The sequence below is a fragment of the Physeter macrocephalus genome, chromosome 21, assembly GCF_002837175.3.
Source record: "Physeter macrocephalus isolate SW-GA chromosome 21, ASM283717v5, whole genome shotgun sequence".
NCBI lineage: Eukaryota > Metazoa > Chordata > Mammalia > Artiodactyla > Physeteridae > Physeter > Physeter macrocephalus.
The window spans coordinates 27,380,964-27,406,100 of record NC_041234.1 but is presented as its reverse complement, the minus strand read 5'-3'; the positions used below and the strand labels follow the sequence as shown (position 1 = coordinate 27,406,100).

The 25,137-nt window shown below is 37.7% G+C and overlaps 1 protein-coding gene across 11 annotated transcripts in view; it reads right to left on the bottom strand.

Annotated features, from left to right (window-relative positions):
• KDM6A (lysine demethylase 6A) overlaps positions 1-25,137 on the bottom strand; it is a 205,431-nt gene that overhangs the window by 139,369 nt on the left and 40,925 nt on the right. The gene's annotated exons all lie outside the window — the stretch shown is intronic.

The following is a 25,137-nucleotide window of genomic DNA, read 5'->3' as shown; positions in this document are numbered from 1 at the left end:
GACATACAAATGGTAGAGAAAACTAATGTAGATTTAAATACCCCAAATGGTTTCCTTTTTTTCTCTTTCTTTCTTTCCTTGTTAATGCCTGCCATGAATGCCCAGAGACAGAATCTCAACACAGTCCTAGTTTGGTGGCTCCCATTCTGAAGCCCTTCCTCTTCTATCAGGTTCCCAGATGCTTACTGCCTCCCTCACCTGTAAGCTCCGTCAGGGGAAGGGCTATATCCCAACCCATGATCACATGATAGGGGCTCAATATACATTTCTTGAATTAATGAAGCAATGTCATGTTATTATTTTAGGTTCTCGAATAACCCTCTCTTCTTTGTCCTAAACTTCCATTTCTTAAGAGCTGCAAGTCAGGATGCTAAGGATTACTCTTATTAGTTATTTAAACTCATTTCCATTAAGATATAAATCACTGATATTTTAAATGAACCAAACTTTTAGGTTGAATATAATAAAAGCAAGCATGTAGTCCTGCCCGTAATTCCTAAAAACAGCCACAGACATAAAAGATGGTTTAGCAGCTGACTACTTACAAAAGATTAGGGATTGAAGCAGACTACAGGTCAACATGTCATCCAAGAAATAGGGCTACTAAAAATGTATTCATGGTCCAAATTTATGAAGCATATTACGCAAATCAACACCAATAATCAGCTCACCAAAGTCTGCTCTGACCAGATCTCCAAAATTATCTTTAGTTCTGAGTGCCACATTTTAACAGGTGGTAACATAAAGAAGGTTACAAGTTTGGTGAAAGATGGTTTAAAGATTCCTTGAGCTTCTCGGATATAAGCACACAATGTGTAATATTATATATAATACATAACCACACACAAACACACATGTATATATGTGAATGCATCTCTCCTGACTTGACTCCGTGATTACATTTTATTCACTTTGAATTTCCAGAATTTCTAAATAAACATACTATCTTGACCTCCTCCCTCAAAACCATAAAAATGTCTGCATCATTAAAGCTGATATCCTTCCCAGAAATATGCGTCCTAAATCAGAATTCTTCCCCTTTCCAGGCACTCGCAATGCCTTTGCCTGTTTTTAAAATACCTTAGGAATCTGAAAGGGTTGAAAAGTACCTGAGTCTAAACCATTTTTTGAAATTTCAACATGCCATTTTTTTAATGAAGGAAGGGTTACACACTTAAAATGATAATATTATTGATTCTTAATGACATCCATTCCTGAACTTATATATCAGACTTCCCGTTCTTCTCTTTTTAATTTCATTTACTACTTTTGAAAAGTTAAAATTTACACATCACCAGTTCTAAAGGGTATGTAGTGAAAAGTCTCTCTCCCAATCCTAACCCCAGCCACCCAGTCCCCTTTCCCAGATGCAACAAATGTAAAAATTTCTTACTATATTCAAGATTATTTTGTGCAGATGCAAGCACATATATTTTTCCCACCTTAGTACTAATATTTACATATCTATATAAACACTGTTCTGTAACTTGCTTCAGATTATAGGAGTTCCTGATATCCTTTCTCCTCTTCTTCTCTGTTCATAGAACCTCTAAATTTAATTAGACATACGCTGACACAGAATAAATACTGGGTTCCCCAGCCATCCTTGTGGGTGTGGCCTGGTGATTAAGTTCTGGCCAATGGGATACAAGGAAAGGACATGCTCTGCTTCAACCCCTCCTCCCCCTAGCTGGAAATCAGCCAGATGGTAGAAGTCACAAGCTGGGGATGGAGAGTAAGAAAACAGAGCCCAAGTTCCTGGAACAGTAGAGTTCCAGAGCAGCCCAGAACTGATTGCCTCTGAGAATTCTTATTAAGAAATAAATGAGTATGCAGCCCTCTTTCCTCATTTAAATCAAACAAACAAACAAAAAAGCAGCCTAATGAAATAATCATTAATACATACCAACAGGATAAAGGGAAATTAAAAGAAATCTAATTAACTGTCACCCATACCTGACATTTTAGAGAAGATACAAGAACTTATACATCTGTTACTCTACCCTATCTCCCTCACTCCACTTTTCAACTAATATACATCTTTTGCATCACAACAAAGTCAGTTAACAAAATTCAAGCACATCAGCATGGATCCTGGATTTCTCAGCCTCTCTGGACTCTGCATTCAGTGGATATGCTGGATGCTAACGAGTATATCAGCATCATTCAAAAAACTAGCACCTTAAGTACCATTCTTTTCAAATAAACTATTGAAAATGCTTTGCTATTGCAAAACATTCTCACAGAACTACACTACTGAAATCAAACTAGATAATTTCATAATTCAAGTGCTGATAGCTAATATCTGAGCTCCTGATGCATACCAGGCACTATTCTAAGCACTTCACATATACTTACTCATTTAATTCTCACAATTACTCTATGAGATAGGGAGACCCTACTTCACAGATAAGAAAACTGAGGCATAGACAACGTAAATCCTGTGTTCAAGGTCACAGAACTACTAACTAGCAGGGGTGGCTTCAAACAGTATGGCTGCAGAGCCTCTGAGCAGTAAGGTGTGCAACTCAGGCCATGCCCAGGGACTTAAAGTCATTTGCCAGAAAAAGGACCTCCATAAGCAGCTCTTCCTCTTACGCTCCAACACACAGCTCCTTCCACAACTCTACCTCTACACCAAACACAAGAGCAACACATAAGGCCGCCAGTTCCTGTTCCCACCATCCCACAAGGAAGATTTAGCCTAAGTTCTTTACCATGTTTTCTCACCTTGTTTTATTTTAAATCATATAAAAAGCAATCATCATTATCGCCTCCCCCCCAAAAAGACACACACATTAAAAAAAAAAAAAAATCAACAGCAAGACAAAACAAAAACAAAAAATCAAATTCCCATATTCAAAAGCCACCAGTGGCAGAAAAACACTACTGCCCATATATATAAGTGATAATATACCATTTCAAACAAAATGTGGTGTATTATCTGAAAAATGTTAAATGGTTTCAGCCTATTTCTTTTCTCTTCTGAATCTCCTTAGTTCACCTAGTGCTATTATTTTCTCTCTTTAGTATAACTGGCACAGAATGCCAAATACAGATGCAACAAAGCAAACTAGGCTGTACTATCTCAACCATCAGCAAGTTGCTAGTTTACTACTAACTCTAAAACCTTTATTGTTGACGCATGCAGCCAAATGAACTAGTGAATCCTACATTACTACACATGCACGTATACACGCCCAAGACCAACATGAAATTTTTATTTTATTTTATTGATTGATTTGTGGCCATGGCGCGCGGCTTGCATGATATCCTAGTTCCCCGACCAAGGATCGAACCCATGCCCCCTGCAGTGGAAGCTCAGAGTCCTAACCACTGGACCACCAGGGAATTCCCCCAACATGAAATTTTTTAAAAGCTGTTGTGTCAAAACAGCCAAGTTATTTTCCAAATATTTTTTTCTGTATCATGCTAAATGTAACAATGCGCAGTTATACTAAAGTACATTTATAAACATGTGAATTAAGTCTTGGATAATCTTTAAAAGAATGTACATTTCAAATTTGGAGGCAAGGAGAGTATGAGATAAAATTTCAGCAGAATGACCTCTGAATAAAGCCCAGAATAATCCTGTGATTTCCCATGTAAAGCAGTAGGCTTTACTTCCCTTTTTTTTTTTTACTTCATTTGCTTGCTACTCCAGTCTTCTATTTGTCTAGAGGTAGACAATCTTACAAGCAATCATTCTCCCCATCACTTCAGCTGTACACATTTAATTCAGAGTTCCCAAAATACACAAACAGAAAGAAAGCCATCTATCAATACAAGATGATGTAGACCAAATCTTGGTCAAGTTTGTAAAATACTATTATGCCTGCTATAACATGAATGCTTGCTTTAATATCTTTATCAGCAAATTATGCATTCATTTGCCTTATACACATTTCTAAAATGATAAATGCATAAAAAAGGAGTAAGCACTTCACTGGCCGGAGGGGGGGAGCGGGACATCACATTTATGACCATGAGCTCCACTGAAAATAATCTACTTCGAATTCCACAACTTCTAATACGTAGTCGGCAATTAGAATTTATTTATTAAATAAATGAACGATCCTAAAACTAGGAAAACTGCAACACAGTAAAGGCCCCTCCCCAAAGGTAGTGCTTTAAAAAAAAAAAAAGTTTTAATCGATCTGAATATACTCTTCCAGACTTTTCTCTATGCAGAGTCGGCCCTCCATACCCATGGATACAGAACTTGCTGATATAAGGGCCAACTGTACTATGCCATTTTATATAAAGGAATTGAGCATCTGTGGATTTTGGTATCCGTAGGGGTCCTGGAACCAATCCCCCTTGGATATCGAGGGACGACTATATAAACAAACAGTACAAATCTTTGTATGCAATTTATAAACTATTTCCTTCATTCTATATATCATTAACTGCTTACCGTATCAAAGTATATAGATCTACATCAAAATTAACATCTGCAAATCATTTTAATAATGGTTAAACCATAATTAGTTTCTACTGAAGAGTATCTGGTTGTTAACCAAGTTTTTACTATTACTATTACCCAACGAACATAATTTGGCCAATTTATATTTCTTCAAGGTAACTTCCTCACAGTTGAATGGGAGGCACAATTTAAGCTTTTGACAGTCCCACTAGCAAAAATGAACCAATATAATGTTCCACCAGCAGTAATCTTTTTCAGTTCTTTAATTACTTTTTTCCAAATATTTATTGGCTAAAGTTACTACTTCTTTCATGAACTATCAACCTGTTCATTGATTGTACCTTAAGTGCCTTCAATAGTTTCTCCCAGTAATTAGTAGAAACTATCACTCTTCCATGTGTGCCATAAAATGAAAAGAATTAGGAAGTACTCCCACTTCAGCCAACCTGGACAACCACTCTGCTGAAAACTAAAAATGTTAGACAAAACATGGTGGCAGTGGGACTTACACAAGGTTCTTACTATGAACTTGACCAAATGAGAAAGTTAGGAAGACTGGGCTGGGGGAAGGGGAAGACTTAAGAGAGGCAGAGGTAGAGAGAGTAGTGAAGCAACTTTTTGCACTGAGGACATTTTGAAAGTCTGTGTAAACCTGAGTGATGGGTTTAGAGGTCTCATTCAGGGATAGAACACAAAGCCTTGGGGCTACCCAAGAAGAGCAGTCAAATAAGACACCTTCCTCATAACACTGAGACCTCAATGGGCTAGACATTCAAACTCAATGTAACTAAAAATATGATAATAAAACAATTTTTTAAATTTTATTTTAAAACTGGTCTTGAAGGACAAGGAAAATTGCCTGTCCCATAATGGCAATGATTGGAGAAGAAAATCTCCTGCGTATTTGTAACCAAAAGTCTGAATTCACTTGACCTGGGTAAAACAAACTTCAGGCAAGAATTTATACGCAGTCCTCAACTAATAGCAATCCAAAGTAAAGGCCAAACTGAAGCATACTACTATAACATTCGTGGCCTAAAAGAATTTCTACAGCTCCAAGGAAAATAAGTTCTTCATATTCAAAAAGTCACTACATATAAAGAGGGGGGGAAAAGCCGAGCAAAGAAAATGATCAATATGTAGATATGTTAAAATGAATATTGTTTAATGCAATTAATCACAACAAATATAAATGGAATAAGTATGCTAGGTAAGAAAAAAAGGCTATCAATAGATTTTTAAGTCCAGATTTATACAATTTATTAGACATATCTAAAATATAAAAAAAGATTTAGAAATACTACACAAGCATAACCAAAAGAAAGTTGGCACGGTACCAGTTACCATGAATTACAATAAAGATTCAGAAATAAAGAGAACTGGCGCATTAACACAAATATTTAGTAACCGAATAAGGAACTCAGAAACACACTTTCATATGTATGTAAACGTGAACAAAAATGGGCAAACTAGGGGGCTTCCCTGGTGGCGCAGTGGTTGAGGGTCCGCCTGCCGATGCAGGGGTGCGAGTTCGTGCCCTGGTCCGGGAGGATCCCACGTGCCACGGAGCGGCTGCGCCCGTGAGCCACGGCCGCTGAGCCTGCGCGTCCAGAGCCTGTGTTCCGCAACGGGAGAGGCCGCAGCGGTGAGAGGCCCGCGTACAGAAAAAAAAAAAAAAAGTGGCGAGCCAATACGTTATTTCTAACGGGAAAAAGAAGGAAAAAAAGCAAACACTAGACTCCTACATCTACACATACAAAAACCTATTTCAAATGGATTTAAAGACCTAAATAAAAGGCAAAATTTAAGAAGAAAAGCAAAGCAAAATGTTTTGGACAAAAGGATAGGTTAGGAATTCTTTAAAAATAGACCAAAAAAATGCAAGTCATGGGGGGAAAAGGTTAATTAAACTACATCAATGTTTGGGACTTCAGGTTTACCAAAACAGAACAAAACTGACAAATATAAAGGCAAGTCACAAACTTGGAAAATATACCTTCAGCACATATAGTAACAAACCATTCATATTCAGGATATACAAAACTCCAAAGAATCAGTAAGAAAAAACACTCAATGTAAAAAAAATACTGGGGGAAACTTGATCTGCCACTATGATCCACAAAATGAAAGAATGAGCAATAAAACAAAACACAACCAAATTATTTGCTGATTAATAAAGATCAAGAGGCAAACAGGTACATTACCCACTCCTCAGATAAGTCATAAGGGCTCATGTCTACTAAACCACTAGAAGATAACCCTGCTCTATCCTATCATAAGTATAAATTTTTCCAATGACTCGAAAGGCTTTTTGACTCAGGAATTGCAAGAGTAAAACTAATAAAAGGTTAAGCAAATTCAAGTATTTTCCATAATTAGTGGCTCTTCTAACAATCTGCTCCACTAAAAAGTTCATCTGAAAAACCAATCCTGAAAGAATATTCTACCAAAAATCTGAATTTAAAAGAAAGCTGTCTTAACACTAAATACTCACTTAAAATATTTTCATATAAAGTATGAAAACTGTCTGTCCGAAATACTATTTCAATTTAGTTTAAGTCTCTAATAAGCTCATATTCAAATTTCTATTTTAAATCAATGAAATAAATACCAGCCCACTTATCTCAGGAGAAACCTAAAATCTAGCTTCTCCACATAAGACACACACTTGAATTACTGGAATGACACACTTCTTGACATCTCAATCTTCCATTCTATACAGAATTTTGAGACTTAATTTCTTAAGTCTTTGAATTTCTGCTTCCCACCAAGATGCAGTGAAACAGACCAAATTTATTCCTGAATGACATGACTAATAAACCAGAGAAACTGTATGAAACAAAGGTTTTCACACACTGAATATCAGAGAACACATGACAATAATCCTTGAGAAGGGAAAACAAAGGATGTGAGCCCTAAAATTATCCCAAGCTTACTGCTTTTCAGGCTGCAGTACAGCTATGGGAAATTTTCTTGCCCAAATCAATGTAAGCTAGAATAAGGTGGAACAACATCTTTATAGTTACTGAAAGGAAAATAAATGTGTCAACCTACAATTCTATACTCAGTAGAAATATCTTTCAAAAAAAGAAGATGAAAGTACACTTCTTCAGATATACAAAAGCTGCAAGAATTCAACATCAGCAGACCTACCTATAGTCTAAGAAATGTTTTCTTTTAATTCTCAGGTGGAAGTAAAATTATACCAGAAATAAACCTTTACACAGAATACAGAATGAAGACCACCAGAAATGATAGCTGCACAAGTAATTATAAAAGACATTTTTCTTATTTTTTTTTAACGTCTCCTTAAAATACAACTGACCCCAAAATCTACTGGGAGGGTAAAAAACACTCCTAGAAGTAATAAGCAAGTTCAACAAGGTCACGGGACACAAGAGCAACATACAGAAAATAAATTGTATTTCTATACACTAACAATGAATAATTGGAAACAAAATTTTTTAAATACCATTTATAATAGCTCCAGGAACATGATAACATGTAGGTATAATTCTAACAAAGTATGGGCAGGAGAATCTGTATGCTGAAAACTACAAAACACTGATGAAAAAACTCAAATAAGGCCCAAATAAACGCAGAGAGATACCATGTTCATGAACTGGATGATTCAGTAAGATAAGAACTAAAATCCTAGCAGTATTTTTTTTTTGTAGATACAGATGGGCTGATCATAAAATTCATACGTAAGGGCCTCCCTGGTGGCACAGTGGTTGGGAGTCCGCCTGCCGGTGCGGGGGACGTGGGTTCGTGCCCCGGTCCAGGAGGATCCCACATGCCGTGGAGTGGCTGGGCCCGTGAGCCATGGCCGCTGTGCCTGCACGTCCGGAGCCTGTGCTCCGCAACGGGAGAGGCCACGACGGTGAGAGGCCCACGTACCGCCAAAAAAAAAAAAAAAAAAATTCATACATAAAAGTAAAGAAACTAGAATAACCAAAACAATTTTGGAAAAGAACAAAGTTGGAAGACTCACATGACCCAATTTTAAGAGGTACTATAAAGCTACAGAAATCAATTAACACCACAACATACCTATTTAAATGGCTATTTTTCCCAACTTTATTGAGATATAATTAACATACAACATTGTGTGAGTTTAAGGTATACAACATGATATAGGTATACACTGTGAAATGATTACCACAATAAGATTAGGTAGCATATCCATCACCTCACGTAGTCACTTTTTTTTTTTGGTGGTAATATTTAAGATCTACTCTCCAAGCAACTTTCAAGTATACAATACAGTATTATTAACTGTACTGCTACACATTACTTCTCATCTTATAACTGGAAGTTTGTACCTTTGGGCCAACAACCCCCCCCCCCCCGCCAGCAAACACCAATCTACACTCTGCTTCTGAGTTTGACTTTTTTAGATTCCACATATAGTGAGATCATATAGTATTTGTCCTTCTCCGCCTGACTTTATTCACTTAGCATAATGCCCTCAAAGTTCATGAAATTTTTTTGAGATAAAGTTGATGTACAATATTACATGTTACAGGTGTACAACACAGTGATTCACAATTTTTATAGGTTATACTCTATAGTTATTATAAAATATTGGTTAAATTCCCTATGTTGTACAAAATATCCTTGTAGCTTATTTATTTAAAGTTCATGAAAATTTTAAAGTGTGACAATACCATGTGTTAATGAGGATGCAGAACAGCTGGTAAAAATGTAAAATGGTACAGTCACTCTAGAACACAGTTCGACAATTAAGTATGAAGTTAAACATACATTAATCACAGGACCCGATGATCCCACTCCTAGGTGTTTACCCTAGAGAAGTAAAAACTTACGTTCATACCAAAACCTGTACACAATGTTTATAGTGGCTTTATTCATTATCAATGAAAACTGGAAACAATTACAATATTCTTCAACAAGTAAATGGATAAACTGTGGTACATCTACACAATATTTAGCAATATAAAAGAATGAATTATTGATATAGCACAGATGAACCTCAAAGGTATTATGCTGAGTAAAAGAAGCCAGTCTCAAAAGACGACAGTGTATATACTAGTCAAAATGCACCAAACACCTAACACAACATTGTAAATGAACTATACTTCAATAAAACATTTTTAAAAACTCATCAAACACCTAAAACAGGTGAAATTAAATATATATAAATTATACCTCAACAAAGTTTATTTTTAGAAAGAAGCCATTTAAAGTAAAAACAGTAACAATGTACTGTGGGGTTTGTAACACGTAGCAGTAAAATGTATGACAATATTACAAGAGACCAGGATGGAAGAAATGAAGTATATCCTTATAAGGTCAACACTATGCATGACATGGTATAACTTGAAGGTAGGCTGTGATAAGCTAAAGTTAAAATTTTAAAAATTGCTTGAACTGATAAGTGTAATATTCAAGGTCAATAAACAAAGTCACTTGTATTCCTATATACCAGCAATGTTGGAATTTGGGGGAAAAAAACTTAATACCATTTACAATAGCACCCCCCCCGAATGAAGTACTTAAGATATAAATCTAACAAAATATGTATAGGATCTGTGTATGGAAAACAACAAAATGCTGATGAAAGAAATCAAAGAATATCTAAAGAATCAGAGAGAAATACCATGTTCACAAAATAGAAAACATTAATATATCAATTCTCCCTAATTTTATATATAGATTCAACGCAATCCCAATCAAAATCCCAGCAAGTTTCGTATATACCAACAAGCTGATCTAAAAATTATATGGAAAGAAAAGGAATTAGAAAAGCCAAAACAATGCTGAAAAAGAACAAGTCAGCAGGTTCATGTTACACAATTTCAAGACAATATAGTAAGCAACAATAACCAGGACAGTGTGGTACTGAGGAAAGAACAAATGGAGATCAATGGAACAACAAAGAAAACTGAGAAACAGACCCATACAAATATAGGCAACTGTTTTTGACAAGATACAAAGATAGTTCAATAGAAAAAGGATTGTCTTTTCAACAAAAGGTGGTGGAAAAACTGGAAGCCCAGTTGCAAAACAACAACAAAACCTCAACACATACTTAATGAGGTGAAATAAAGACATTTTCAGACATATGAATACAGCAGACCCACATGAAGAAAACAAAAATGATCTCAAAAGAAATGTCAGAGATTCACAAAGAAATGACAAGCAAAGAAAATGTTAAGCATGTGGGTGACAACCTTAACAATGTTTTGTATTTAAAACATGTTCAGAGTTAATACATACAACAATGGAATGAAGGAGGGAAGAACGTTAAAGGCTCTATGAATCTTGCATTGCCCAAGAAAAGAGAAGAAAATGTATCAGTTAGGCTTTAATAAGTTAAAAATGCATGCTGTAACCCGTAAGGCAGCTATTCTCAAAGTGTGGTTCACAGACAACTGGGAGTCTCCTAAACACTTTAGGGAGGTCTGCTAATGCAAAATTATTTTCATTATAATACTAAGATGTTATTTCTTTTTTTAACTCTATTAACACTTATACTGATGATGCAAAAGTAATGGTAAGTAAAACTGCTGGCACCTTAGCAGAAGTCAAGGCAGAGGCACCAAAGGCACCAAACTGAACTAGAAATCACATATTCTTCACCACCAAGCACTTACAGGGGTTTTTTTTTTAACGCCAGTTTCATATAAGAATATCTTTGATGAAGCAGTAAAAATCATTTCATTAAATGTCAACCCTTGACCACACATTGTTTTAATAATCTTTGTGGCAAAATGGGAACTTCGTTTAAAGCATTCTACTCCATACTGAAGTACAATGGCTATATTGAGGGTAAGTACATGTGCGATTGTTTAAGTTGTAAACTGAACTAGCCTGTTTTTTCATGGAACACCATTTTTTACTCAAAAGAATGACTGACAAACTATGTTTATTCGGACTTAGGTACTGGAAGACATTTTCTCAAAAATGAATGAAATGAGTCTGTCATTTCAAGAAAACTAACAGTAATTTATTGCCAATGATCAAACTTGAGATTTCAAACAAAAATCAGTATTTTGGAAAACTACCTCCACGGTGAGCTTGACAGCTTCCCAAAACTCAAAAGGCTTTTCTGATGAGATTGGTGGTAATATTGATGAGATTGGTGGTAATATTAATGAATACAATTTTTTGATATTGTGTAATAAAATGTGTTGACATTTGCAATAATTGGAAGTGCTCTCCTTTTCCTTCTTTCATGCTCACTGAACTGCCCCAAACCAAAATGTTACCACTTGTGTTTCTCCAATCCATTAACAACATGTCCTCCCTACTATTCAGGGGCTACAGTGTTATTTCAGTATCTATAAACTCTGAAACAAATCTTACAATTCAAGACAGACAGACAGTAGGAAGGAGAGGGAGGGAGGGAGGCAGAAAGACAAAAAGAAAGGGAGGGAGGTAGAGAACGGACAAACTCAGTATATCATCATCAACTCACTGCTACTCCCAAAGCCTATGGCGGTATCAATAAATCATGAAAGGTTATGACACAACAATATATAGTAATCACTTATGGTATGTTCTAAGTAATATCTTACTGTGAGTAAAAAGTCAACCAAACCCTTCCTCCTCTAGGGACAAATCTGACCTTGGGTTAACTAGTTCTTTTATTCTTAAAACCTGATAAAGGTGGAATGTCAATTGTGTTCCTAGCAACACTGATTATGGTAACAATTACCGGATTGATGAAATAAACCTAGAGTGAGAGTACTGAAAATGAACTACGAATATCTGGTAGGATGCCACAGCTCTGGGAATACCTCAGTATAGGGCCTCCTTTAACTGGGCATGTCTCTACAGAAACTGCAGGAGCAGTATGCCCATAAAATTTAGAAAAGATACTGGTTCCTATTTGGGATGGGAGTGTGGATGTGTGTGGTATGTGTGTGGTGTGATGAGTGTGTTCTAAGCCAGGTGTGGTGAACTGAACAAAAGATGACCTTATATGGCAAAAGATGTGAAAGGAGCTGATTCTCCACTAGAGCCTCCAGTGTGTTGCCCTGCCCCTGCCAACCTTGATCTCAGGCTTCTGGCCTCCAGAACTGTCAGAGAATAAATTTCTGTTGTCCTAAACCACCCAATTTGTGGTAATCTGTCACATCAGCCACAGGAAACTAATATACTAGAGTAGCTTTGCACCCACCTATGTGAGTCTCATTCTCTCACACCAGAGCTGTCACTTCATGAGCCAAAAACTAACCCCTGGACAGAACTGCAAGGATTCCCACGGAAGAGGAATGCCTGTCACTGCTCTGCTGACATGCTGTTTCCTGTCTGATATCCTTCTGTGTCAATGTGACATCAAGTGTGACCTAATCAGGTCTTACTTGTCTGAATGACTTTTGAGCCTAAGGCTCCACAGTGGGCCCTGTAAATTATTAATGGTCTTTATAGTGCCAAAGTATCTAAATGCTTTACCCTTTTTAATGCCATCAGAGCTAAGTACGGTGGATAAAAAAAAGTGTGGGCTCTAGAATCTGAGTGGGTAGGTTTTGAATTTTAGCTTTGTATTGTGTGGCCTTAGGCAAGTCAATAATCTCTCTATGCGTTGAAAAACAGGAGTATTTTATACCAACAACATAGGATTTACTGTAAGCACTAAATAAATTAATACCACAATTTAAGATTTCAAGCAAAAACTAGAATTTTGGAAAACGTGTATCTACCACCATGAACTTTATGAATCATAATTCATAATTTGCATCTTTGTCACAAACCATCTGTTCCATTAAGATTTTAAAGTTAATTACTGTTTGGCTGTACATCATATTCTGCTTGTAACTAACTGTGGTTCTATCCCTTTCTCATTCCTGATGTTTTATATTTCTGCTCTCTTTTGCCCTCTCCCTAGGCTTTACTAGAGGTATATGCGTTTTGTTCTTTCAAAAACTAACTGCTGGATTCTTTATGAACACATTTTAAATGCTGTACCACAAATCACTTAGAATAAGGTGTGTGTGTGTACGTGATATTCAATACATAACACTGCCCTCTTGCGTGCCATTATGTTTTACTAAGTGAAAGAGATGTCTTTCCAGGATTGTGCAGTCCCAGAAAATGCCAAGTAAGTATTATGTACACTATAATGCAGGGGGGAAAGGTCAAGAACTACTCGCCTAGAAAATGCAAGGCCTTCCATTATACAGTGCCACCAAGCATCCTTACCAAATCCTTGCTCCCCACTGCCCCCCAATAGTTCCCTAGATATATCACATTTTCTTAGCTCGGTGCATTGTGACAAAGATTCTTTCCTTGTGCAAACTCTACTCAGGCTGCTCTGAGCTCTTTTTCCTAGTAACTAGGCCTCAACATTTGGACTTCCACATTTGTCTCTGCACTGTCCAATATTAGCAAGAATCCTGCTAAACTGGTTTAGCCAGAATCCGCATCTTCCATCATCCCCCCGGTGATGTCTGATCACCCTGGACTGCCTTCAGCAACTGACTCCCACCCTGTTCCTTGGCTATACATCCCCATTTAACCATGTTGTATTCAGTTAAATCCAATCTTTCTCCCCCACTGCAGGGTCCCTATACGTACAGCAGTAGTCCACCTTGAATAAAGCCTTCCTTACCATCTTTAACAAGTGTCATGAATAATTTCTTCCTCAACATTTGGTTTATAAGGTCTACTATGCCGAAATGATTCTTTTTTCTTGAGTCATCTGTATAGGACCTATTCTCTTCTAGAATTCTATCATACACAAAATCAGTTGCTCCATGTCACCTCCCCCTCCCTTAACATGTCCGCCTCTATCACTTCTCTCTCTAGCTGGGACTAATTCTTATTCATATATCTATCCCCAAGTCACATGGCAGGGTCATCATTCTAAACCATCAGAGATTCCCATAACTGGTTAGGCTACCTACTAGTAATTTCACCAAACAGACACATGTAAGAATGGGAAGAAACTAATTTTTTTTTTCTATGAAGGTAACATCAAATAATGAAAAGTTTGAGCCAAACCAGACCTGAAAGACACAAATTTTCAGACAGACCAAGGCCATCACCATGATTTTTTAGAACACAATCCTAAAAGTTGTGGGAAAAATAATGAAGTTAAAAAACAAACAAACAAAAAAATCAGATTACATACAAAATGGATCATCCTAAACAGAAAGTTACAAGGGAAAGAAAGAATTATCTCAAAATTCAAGGAAAGTTATTTCCAAAATAATATTCTTTACCAGACAAACTCTCAATCAAGAAGGTAGAAGAACAGAGAAAAATGAGTCATCTAAGAAACAAATACAACACAAGAGTGAAGACCCACTTCTTCCAAAGATGATGAAAAGCCAAATAATAAAGAAAGAGAGAGGAGGACACTAGGAAAGCTATAGGAAAGGAAATTATCCAAAACTGACAGATTATACAATGTACTTGAGAAACCGAGGAAAGAGACTTCCCTGGTGGTGCAGTAGTTAAGAATCTGCCTGCCAATGCAGGGGACACGGGTTTGATCCCTGGTCCAGAAAGATCCCACATGCCACGGAGAAACAAAGCCCATGCGCCACAACTACTGTGCCTGCGCTCTAGAGCCCACGAGCCACAACTACTGCGCCCTCGTGCTGCAACTACTGAAGCCCACGCACCTAGAGCCCGTGCTCCGCTACAAGAGAAGCCACCGCAATGAGAATCCCACGCACAACAACGAAGAGTAGCCTCCACTTGCTGCAACTAGAGGAAGCCCACGCACAGCAACGAAGACCCAACGCAGCCAAAAAATAAATAAATAATACAATGTATTAAAACTTGTCAATAATAAAATGATAAAAAGCAATTAACATCAGGAAAACTTTTTTAAAGTAAATATATGTAATATATTTCTTGGCTTGCTACTAGAAATAGCAATAATAAGGTAAACGTGACATGGAAGCAACCCAAGTGCCCCATCAACAAATGGCTGATTAAGAAGATGTGGTGTGGGAAACAAAAAAAAAGAAGAAGATGTGGTGTGTATATATAATGGAATATTACTCAGCCATAAAAAAGAATGAAATAATGCCACTGGCAGCAACATGAATGGACCTAGAGAATACTATGCTTAGTGAAATAAATCTGAGAAAGACAAATACTATATAATATCACTTATATGTGGAATCTTAAAAATAATACAAATGAATGTACATACAAAACAGAAATAGAGTCACAGACATCGAAAATAAACTTATGGTTATCAAAGGGGAGAGGGAGGAGGGGGAGAAACAAATTAGGGATATGGGACTAACAGATACAAACTACTATACATAAAATAGATAAGCAATGAGTATTTACTGTATAGCACAAGGGAATTATACCCAATATCTTATAATAACCTATAATGGAATATAATCTGCAAAAAAAAATGAATCACTGAGCTGTACACCTGAAACTAACACAATATTGTAAATCAACTACACTTCAATTTTTAAAATAATAATAATAAGGTAAATTTATTAATTTAAACCAAGGCTGTTATGGAAGGACAGAAAAAAGAAAAGATAGGTTTTTTTAAATCAACTTTATCCTCCATACTAGAAAGTCAACAGAATGTAAGTGAGGGGAGGGGATGACACAGAAACAACAGTTATAAGCATATTATTTAGAAATACGGAGGCAAATACCAAAAGTAACAGCTAAGACTTACTGAAGGTGGTATACTGTAAGAACAGTGGGGTACTGCTGTTTTCTACTACACACCTTATAGAACCAATTGAGAGTTGTTTTTTAACTGTGTACCTACGCTTTCTTAAATAAAAAAATAAAATAAAATACATGGATAAGACATGTGAATAAGAGGCTTTAGAATACTTATAATTAAACAGGGGAGGGAAGCTATGGAACTAAATGACATAGGTAGAAAAAGAAAGGCCAGCTAAAGAGGAAAATCAGGAAACCTCGGTGTGTCAAAAAAACTGAAAGAAGATAAAAGCTTTGAGTACAAGAACAGTCTACTGTGCAGAATGTTGCTAAAAAGGTCAGGTAAGATATAAGTAAAATATAAGCAACCTGCCACGTACCTAAATGTCATCAGGACACAAATAGCAATAGCAAAAGGCTGCCTAGAGCAATCAGGACACTGGTAGTCTAGCTAAAACAGCACTGACCTAAAAGATACCATCAGGGACTTCCCTGGTGGCGCAGTGGTTGGGAATCCGCCTGCCAATGCAGGGGACATGGTTCAAGCCCTGGTCCAGGAAGATCCTACATGCCGCGGAGAAACTAAGCCCGTGCACCACAACTACTGAGCCTGCACTCTAGAGCCCGTGAGCCACAACTACTGAAGCCCACGCGCCTAGGGCCCATGCTCTGTGACAACAGAAGCCACTGCAATGAGAAGCTCGTGCACTGCAACGAAGAGCAGCCCCTGCTCACCGCAACTAGAGAAAGCCCGTGTGCAGCAACAAAGACCCAACGCAGCCATAAGTAAATAAATAAATAAAATTTTTTTAAAAACTAAATAAATAAAAGATGATATCAGAATATGCAGGCAAGCTCCTCAGTTAGGATCCAGCAGACCTAGGCAAGCATCCCTTTTTTTTTTGCAGTACGCAGGCCTCTCACTGTTGTGGCCTCTCCCGTTGCAGAGCACAGGCTCAGGACGCGCAGGCTCAGCGGCCATGGCTCATGGGCCTAGCCGCTGCGCAGCATGTGGGATCTTCCCGGACCAGGGCACAAACCCGTCCATGTCCCCTGCATCGGCAGGCAGACTCTCAACCACTGCGCCACTGGGGAAGCCCAAGCATCCATTTCTTGGTCCCAAAGTATTACAGTAAAAAAAATAACACTGGATAAACGCTTATCTTAATACACAGGTAGCTTATTCTCTATTCTGTTTTATACAGCCTATGGGTATTTGACGGTACTGAAATTCTCATAGCTGGAAAAAGGACAGACCCAAGAAGCAGATTCTGACTCAAGAGAAGACTAATGACTCTCTCCATCTCCCACACTTGGATTCCTTTTCATCAACCCAACATTAGCTTTAGATGTTTGGTGACTGAGACAACTGGGTAACATTAAATCACTGTGTGGAAAAAATATTTTAAACATCCCCCCCACCAAGTAAAAGAACCCCAAATAAGATTAATATTTACTAGGATTTTCATAGACACTTGCGTTGCATCTTTTTAAATTTTTTTAGTATTTTTAACGTGGTAAAAACACATAACATTAAATTTACAATCTTAACCATTTTCAAGAGTACAGCTCAGTAGTATGAAGTATATTCACGCTGTTGTGCTGAAACTCTATACCCATTAAACATTTATTCCCCCTTCCCACTACCCCACTCCCACAACCACCCTTGGCAACCACCTTTCTCCTGTTTCTATTATTTTGACTAGGTATTTCATATGAATGAAATCATACAGTATTTGTCCTTTTGTGACCAGCTTATTTCATTTTCATTTACCCTAATGTCCTCAAAGTTCACCTGTGATAGCATGAGACAGGATTTCCTTTTTTAAGGCTGCGTAACATTCCACTATATGTATATACCAGATCTTCTTTATTCACCCATTCATTGATAGACATTTGGGTTGCTTCCACCTCCTGGCTACTGAATAATGCTGCAATAATCACTGGTGTGCAAACACCTCTTCAAGACTCGGCTTCAATTCTTTTGGATATATACCCTTAAGTGGGATTGCTGAATAAGATTAAAAAATTTAAATGTCTTCTGGTTATGAGGACCAAAATTTGAAATGGGAAGGGAAAAAAAGTGTGTCTCAGATAAGAGAGTATAGCATTATGAATTCAAATGTAAAGGTGGCATGTATGCCACCTTTACATTTATAATTTATTTATTTTTTTTGTTGTTGTTTTTTTTTTTTTTTTTGTGGTATGCGGGCCTCCCTCTGTTGTGGCCTCTCCCGTTGCGGAGCACAGGCTCCGGACGCGCAGGCCCAGCGGCCATGGCTCACGGGCCCAGCCGCTCCGCGGCATGTGGGATCCTCCCAGACCGGGGCGCGAACCCGGTTCCCCTGCATCGGCAGGCGGACGCGCAACCACTGCGCCACCAGGGAAGCCCCTACATTTATAATTTAGATTGAGGATAAGGGGATAGAAACTTTTCTGTTTTGTATTATACTAGCTAAGAACATCTGTAGCATTTTTTAATCCATCTATATGAGATAATTATTTTATTGCCAACTTTTCAGATTGCTTCAAAGCAAAGGATGAGTACTTACAGCCATGTATTCAAAAAATTAAAGTGCCATATGCCTTTTCAACTTAGTTTTCAACTTTTCAACAAAAAAGTAATTTTAATTGACACTACTTTCTACCCTTGAAAATTATTTTACTTAATTCCAAATAAGAATGAACTTTAAGATATAAAATGTAAACTGTACTTGGGCAAATATAGGGCCAGCACACTTTAAGAGTGGATCTTGAAATAAATAGAAGAACACGCTTTTCAGATAACAATCCAATTTTTACAGAATATATAAAAAGGAAGAGCTCCTGTAGTGAAAATCTAAATATAGCTACTTAGAGGAGTCTATTACCTGTCTCACTTGTGAAAAGGTACTTTTTAATCTGCTGTAGGCTTAGAAATCAAGTATCAAACCAATGAAGATTGAATTCTAAACAAAAACTAATGTTCTGTTCAAGATAAACTTTCTGATACCCTATCTGAATGTAAGGATTATCTCAGAGTTCTGGAAGAATGAGATTACAAAAAAAATGAACTCTAGAAATGGGAAAAGCTGTACACTACTATGATATCTGGAATACATACATACCAGATACATGTTAATAATACAAAAATTTCTTAGATGACACCAAAAGCACAATACATGAGAGAAAAAATGATAAATTAAACTTTACCAAAATTAAAATTTTCTACTCTTTAGAAGATACTATTAAGAGAATGAAAAGACAAGAAGCCACAGACTGCAAAGCATATATCTGAGTACTTGTATCCAAAATACATAAAGAATTCCCAGGGGTATAGCTCAGTGGAAGAGCATATGACTGCAGAATATATAAAGAATTCTTAAAACAAAATAAAAAGAAAACCCAATTTTTTATGAAATTGGCAAAATATATGAACAGGCACTTCAAAGAAAATACACAAATGGCAGGTAAGCATGAAAAGATGCTCAATATCATTAGCCATTAGGGAAATGCAAATTAAAACCAAAATGAGGAGATACCACTACACACATTCCAGAATGCCTAAAATTAAAGAGTGATCATACAAAATGGCAAAGATAAGGAAGAATGAGAACTCTAACACACTGCTGGTAGAAATGTAAAATGGTACAATCACTCTGAAAAGCAGTTTGGGAGTTTATTCAGTTAAACATACACCTACCATACAATCCAGCCATTTCACTCCAGAGAAAAGAAGTCTATACAAAGATTTATCAAGAATGCTCATAGCAGCTTTCTTTGTAATAGCCAAAAACAGGAAACAAACCAGAAGTTCGACAGATGAATGGATAAACAAACTGTAGTATATCCATACACTAGATTACTACTCAGCAAAAAAAGAGAATAACTATTGATGCACACAACAACACAGATGAATCTCTGAATAATATGCTGAAAGAAACCAGAAAAAAAAGACCACTTACTATATGACTCCATTTAAATATAACTTGAGAAAATACAAACCAATCTAACGTGACAAAAAGCCAATTAGTGATTTCTTGAGGATAAAGGAGAGAGGCAGGAGAAATGGGGATGATGTATATATTCCCTCTCTTATCCTGTTTAGTCTATTAAGTGAGCAATAGCATTATGTCTAAAAAAACAACAGTGTACATACCTTAATTTAAAAATACTTTATTGCTTAAAAATGCTAACCATCATCTGAGCCTTCAGTAAGTCAAAACGTTTTTTGCCAGTGGAGGGTCTTACCTTGATGTTACTGATTGCTAACTGATCGAGGTGGTGGTTGTTCTGGAAATTTCTTAAAATAAGACAACAATGAAGTCTGCCACACTGACTGACTCTTCCTTTCATGAACAATTTCTCTGGAGTGTACAACGCTGTTTGATAGTATTTTACCCACAGTAAGACTTCTTTCAAAATTGGATTCAATCTTCTAAAACCCTGCCACTGCTTTATCAACTAAGTTTCTGTAATATTCTAAATCCTTTGTTGCCATTTCAACAATCTTCACAGCGTCTTTACCAGGAAAAGATTCCATCTCAAGAAACCAGTTTCTTTGCTCATCCACTACAATTTTATGAGGAGACTGCAGGAACTCATTCACATATTCAGGCTCCACTTCTAATTCTAGTTCTCTTGCTATTTCCACCACATCTGCAGTTCCTTCCTCCACTGAAGTCTTGGAACCCCTCCAAGTCATCCATAAGGGTTGGAATCAACTTCTTCCAAACTCCTGTTCATGTTGATATTGAATATTTTGACCTCTTCCCATGAATCATGAAAGTTCTTCATGGCATCTAGAATGGGGAATCCTTTCCAGAAGGTTTTCCATTGACTTTGCCCAGATCCATGAGAGGAATCATTATCTATGGCAACTATAGCCTTATGAAATATATTTCTTAAATAAGATCCATGATACATGGGCTGCAGAATGGATGTTGCATTAGTAGGCATGAAAACATTAATCTCATTGTACATCTCCATCAGAGTTCTTGGGTGACCAGGTGCACTGTCAACGACCTGTAATATTTTGAAAGGAAGGAGCAGTAGGTCTCAACAGTGGGCTTAAAATATTCAGTAAGTCATGTTGTAAACAGGTGTGCTGTCACCTAGGCTTTGCTGTTCCATTTACAGAGCAGAGGCAGAGTAGGTTTAACATAATTCTAAAGGCCCCTAGGATTTCTGGAATGGTAAATGAGCACTGGCTTCAACTGAAAGTCACCAGCTACAACAGCCTCTAATGAGAGAGTCAGCCTGATCTTTGAAGCTCTGAAGCCAGACATTGACTACCTCTCCCTAGCTATTAAAGTCCTAGATGACATCTTCCAATAGAAGGCTGTTCCATCTCCATAGAAAACCTACTGCTTAGTGTGGCCACCTTCATAAATTATCTTAGCTGGATCTTCTGGATAACTTGAAGCTTCTACATCAGGACTTGTGGCTTCACCTTGCACTTTTATGTTCTGGAGATGATTTCTTTCCTTAAACCTCACGAATCAACCTCTGCTAGTTTCAAGGTTTCTTCTGCAGCTTCCTCATCTCCCTCAGCCTTCACAGAATTGAGAGAGGGCCTTGCTCTGGACTAGGCTTTGGCTTAGAGGAATGCTGTGGCTGGTATGATCCAGACCACAAAAACTTTCTCCGTATCAGCAATAAGGTTATTAAGCTATCTTATTATATCCAGTGTGTTCACTGGAGTAGCACTTTCAATTTCCTTCAAGAGCTTTTCCTTTATCTTCACAATTTGGCTATCTGTTTGGTGCAACAGGCCTAGCTTTTGGCCTACTGCAGCTTTTGAAGTGCCTTCCTCACTAAGCTTAATCATTTCTAGCTTTTGATTTAAAGTGAGAGCCATGCTACTCTTCCCTTCACTTGAACACTTAGAGGCCACTGTAGGGTTATTAATTGGTCTAATATTGTTGTTTCTCAGGTTATGGGGAGGCCCGAGGAGAGGGTGAGAGATGGGGCAGTCACAACACAGAGATTTATTAACTTCACTGTCGTATATGGGCATGGTTTGTGGAACCCCAAAATAATTACAATAGTAACATCAAAGATCACTGAACACCACAACAAATAATGAAAAGGTTTGAAATACTGAGATAATTACCAAAATGTGACACAGACACAAAGTGAGCATATGCTGTTGGAAAAATGGCACTGACAGACTTGTTCAAAGCAGGGTTGCTACAAACCTTCAACTGGTAAACACAATAACTGCAAAGCGCAATTAAGCGAGGCGCAATAAAACAAGGTGTGCCAGTATGTGTATACTGTATATGTATATATGTTCATCCCCTTTTAACTAAGCAAATCTAAGAATTATTCCTACAAATAAACATATACACTGTATAAAGTAACACATATACAAGATTACATATACTAACGTAAGATTGAAAACAACCTAAGTACCCATCAAGAGGAATCAACAGACTTACTAAAAATATGAATTCTTGAATTCACTCAGGTAATTAAATACATCCTTTTTAGATATTATTAAAAATCCATGAACATTTAATAACCACACATCTCTAACGATTTTCAGAAAAGGATCACAAAACTACAGTGACTAAGTCTACATTAGTTCACTGGACATTCCTAGCATTTATTAGCACATTACTAGTTTTTGAGAAGTGCTAAAATAGAGACAAAGTTTTTTTATGCTAGAATTTCCTAAATACTCTTGGTCCATAGAACACGTTTTGTTGTGAAAAACTAATTAAACTCTAGTGGGACAACAGTGTTCCATGGAAAGGAGGTGGAAAGCCCTGGACTAAAGCATGCATTAAGCATAAATTAAATGTATAGCCTCAAAACTAGAAATATTTCTGTCTATATTAAGGACACTGATTCTATGTGACACCTGATCTAAATTCTTTCACTCCTGCACCATTCCTTACTCCCTTTCATGGTACATTACTCTATACCTCACCTACTCACAATTTAAGCAAAAAGACATTCCTGGGGTAAAGATAAATTAAGGACTGTCTTTTACCAAGTATTCTACATAAGCAGATTTAAAACAAACACAAAATCAAAACCACAGATTTATTAAGGATTTCTTCCTCTGGCAAAAACAGAATAAAGGGGATCATATTTACCCCGCCACCTTAATAAACCAAGCAAAATATGTGAAACAATGTTTTTAGACATTGGACAACAAGCAATAAAAGGCAGTGATCGCTGAGAGAGGAGAAATACATGAGGTAACTCCTATGACTGCCCCCAGCTTACTGTTTGGAGTGAGTTTCCATGTAAAGGCAGAGGCAAAGGAATGCAGTCAAAGTGCAGTCTCCCAGAGTCAAAAGAAGGAGCTTGGAATTTGGGTAAGCCAAGGCAGCTAGAGCACACACAAGGCAAGAAATGACAGAGAAGGGAGCTGTAGAGAGCCCTCCAGAGGTCTGTATAGGTTCCCCCTTGAGTCCTCAGATGAGTAACAATGAGCACATGAAAATGAAGAAACTGCCCTAGAATAACCTGAAAAAAAGAAGTGGAAAAATCTACTGGGCTCATACAGTGCCAAAAATAGTTACTGTTTCCACAAGTCAGAGTAGGAAAACCACATAAAACAAGGGGCACTGGGAAGAGTCCTCAGAAGAATATCACCTCAATAGTTGAGCAAAATTAGCCTAAGACCAAAGGCTGCTCTGTTCCCAGCTAACAAAGTGTACAAGCAAGCCTCAAAATGATCAAACTATTTCCAATTAGCTGAACTGCATCCCAGAACAAAGTTCAAAAATAATGATATCCAGACACCAGCAAGATAAAATTTACACTATCTAGCATGCAATCAAGAAATTACAACCCATAAAGACAAAAACCAATCTAATAAAAATTAATCAGTCACACCTGTCAGAATGGCCATCATTTAAGTCTACAAATAGGTGGAACCAAGATGGCGGAGTAGAAGGACGTGCTCTCACTCCCTCTTGCAAAAACACCAGAATCACACCTAGCCGCTGGATAATCATCGACAGGACGACACTGGAACTCACCAAAAAAGATGCCCCACATCCAAAGACAAAGGAGAAGCCACAATGAGACAGTAGGAGGGGCGCAATCACAGTAGAATCAAATCCCATAACTGGTGGGTGGGTGACTCACAGACTGGTGAACACTTATACCACAGAAGTCCACCCACTGGAGAGAAGGTTCTGAGCACCACGTCAGGCTTCCCAACCTGGGGATCCGGCAACGGGAGGAGGAATTCCTAGAGAATCAGACTTTGAAGCCTAGTGGGAAATGACTGCAGGACTTCAACAGGACTGGGGGAAACAGAAACTCCACTCTTGGAGGGCGCACACAAAGTAGTGTGTGCATCAGGACCCAGGGGAAGGAGCAGTGACCCCGGGGAAGACTGAACCAGACCTACCTCCTAGTATTGGAGGGTCTCCTGCAGAGGCAGGGGGTGGCTCTGTTTCACCGTGGGGACAAGGACACTGGCAGCAGAAGTTCTGTGAAGTACTCCTTGGCATGAGCCCTCCCAGAGTCTGTCATTAGCCCCAGCAAAGAGCCCAGGTAGGCTCCAGTGTTGAGTTGCCTCAGGCCAAACAACCAACAGGGAGGGAACCCAGCCCCACCCATCAACAGTCAAGTGGGTTAAAGTTTTACTAAGCTCTGCCCACCAGAGAAACAGTCAGCTCTAGCCACCACCAGTCCCTCCCATCAAGCCTCTTAGATAGGCTCATCCACCAGAAGGCAGACAGCAGAAGCAAGAAGAACTACAATCCTGCAGCCTGCGGAACAAAAAGCACATTCACAGAAAGATAAACAAGATGAAAAGGCAGAGAGCTATATACCAGATGAAGGAAAAAGATAAAACCCCAGAAAAACAATTAAATGAAGTGGAGATAGGCAACCTTCCAGAAAAAGAATTCAGAATAATGATAGTGAAGATGATCCAGGACCTCGGAAAAACAAAGGAGGCAAAGATCGAGAAGATGCAAGAAATGTTTAACAAAGACCTAGAAGAATTAAAGAACAAACAGAGATGAACAACACAATAACTGAAATGAAAACTACACTAGAAGGAATCAATAGCAGAATAACTGAGGCAGAAGAACAGATAAGTGACCCGGAAGACAGAATGGTGGAATTCACTG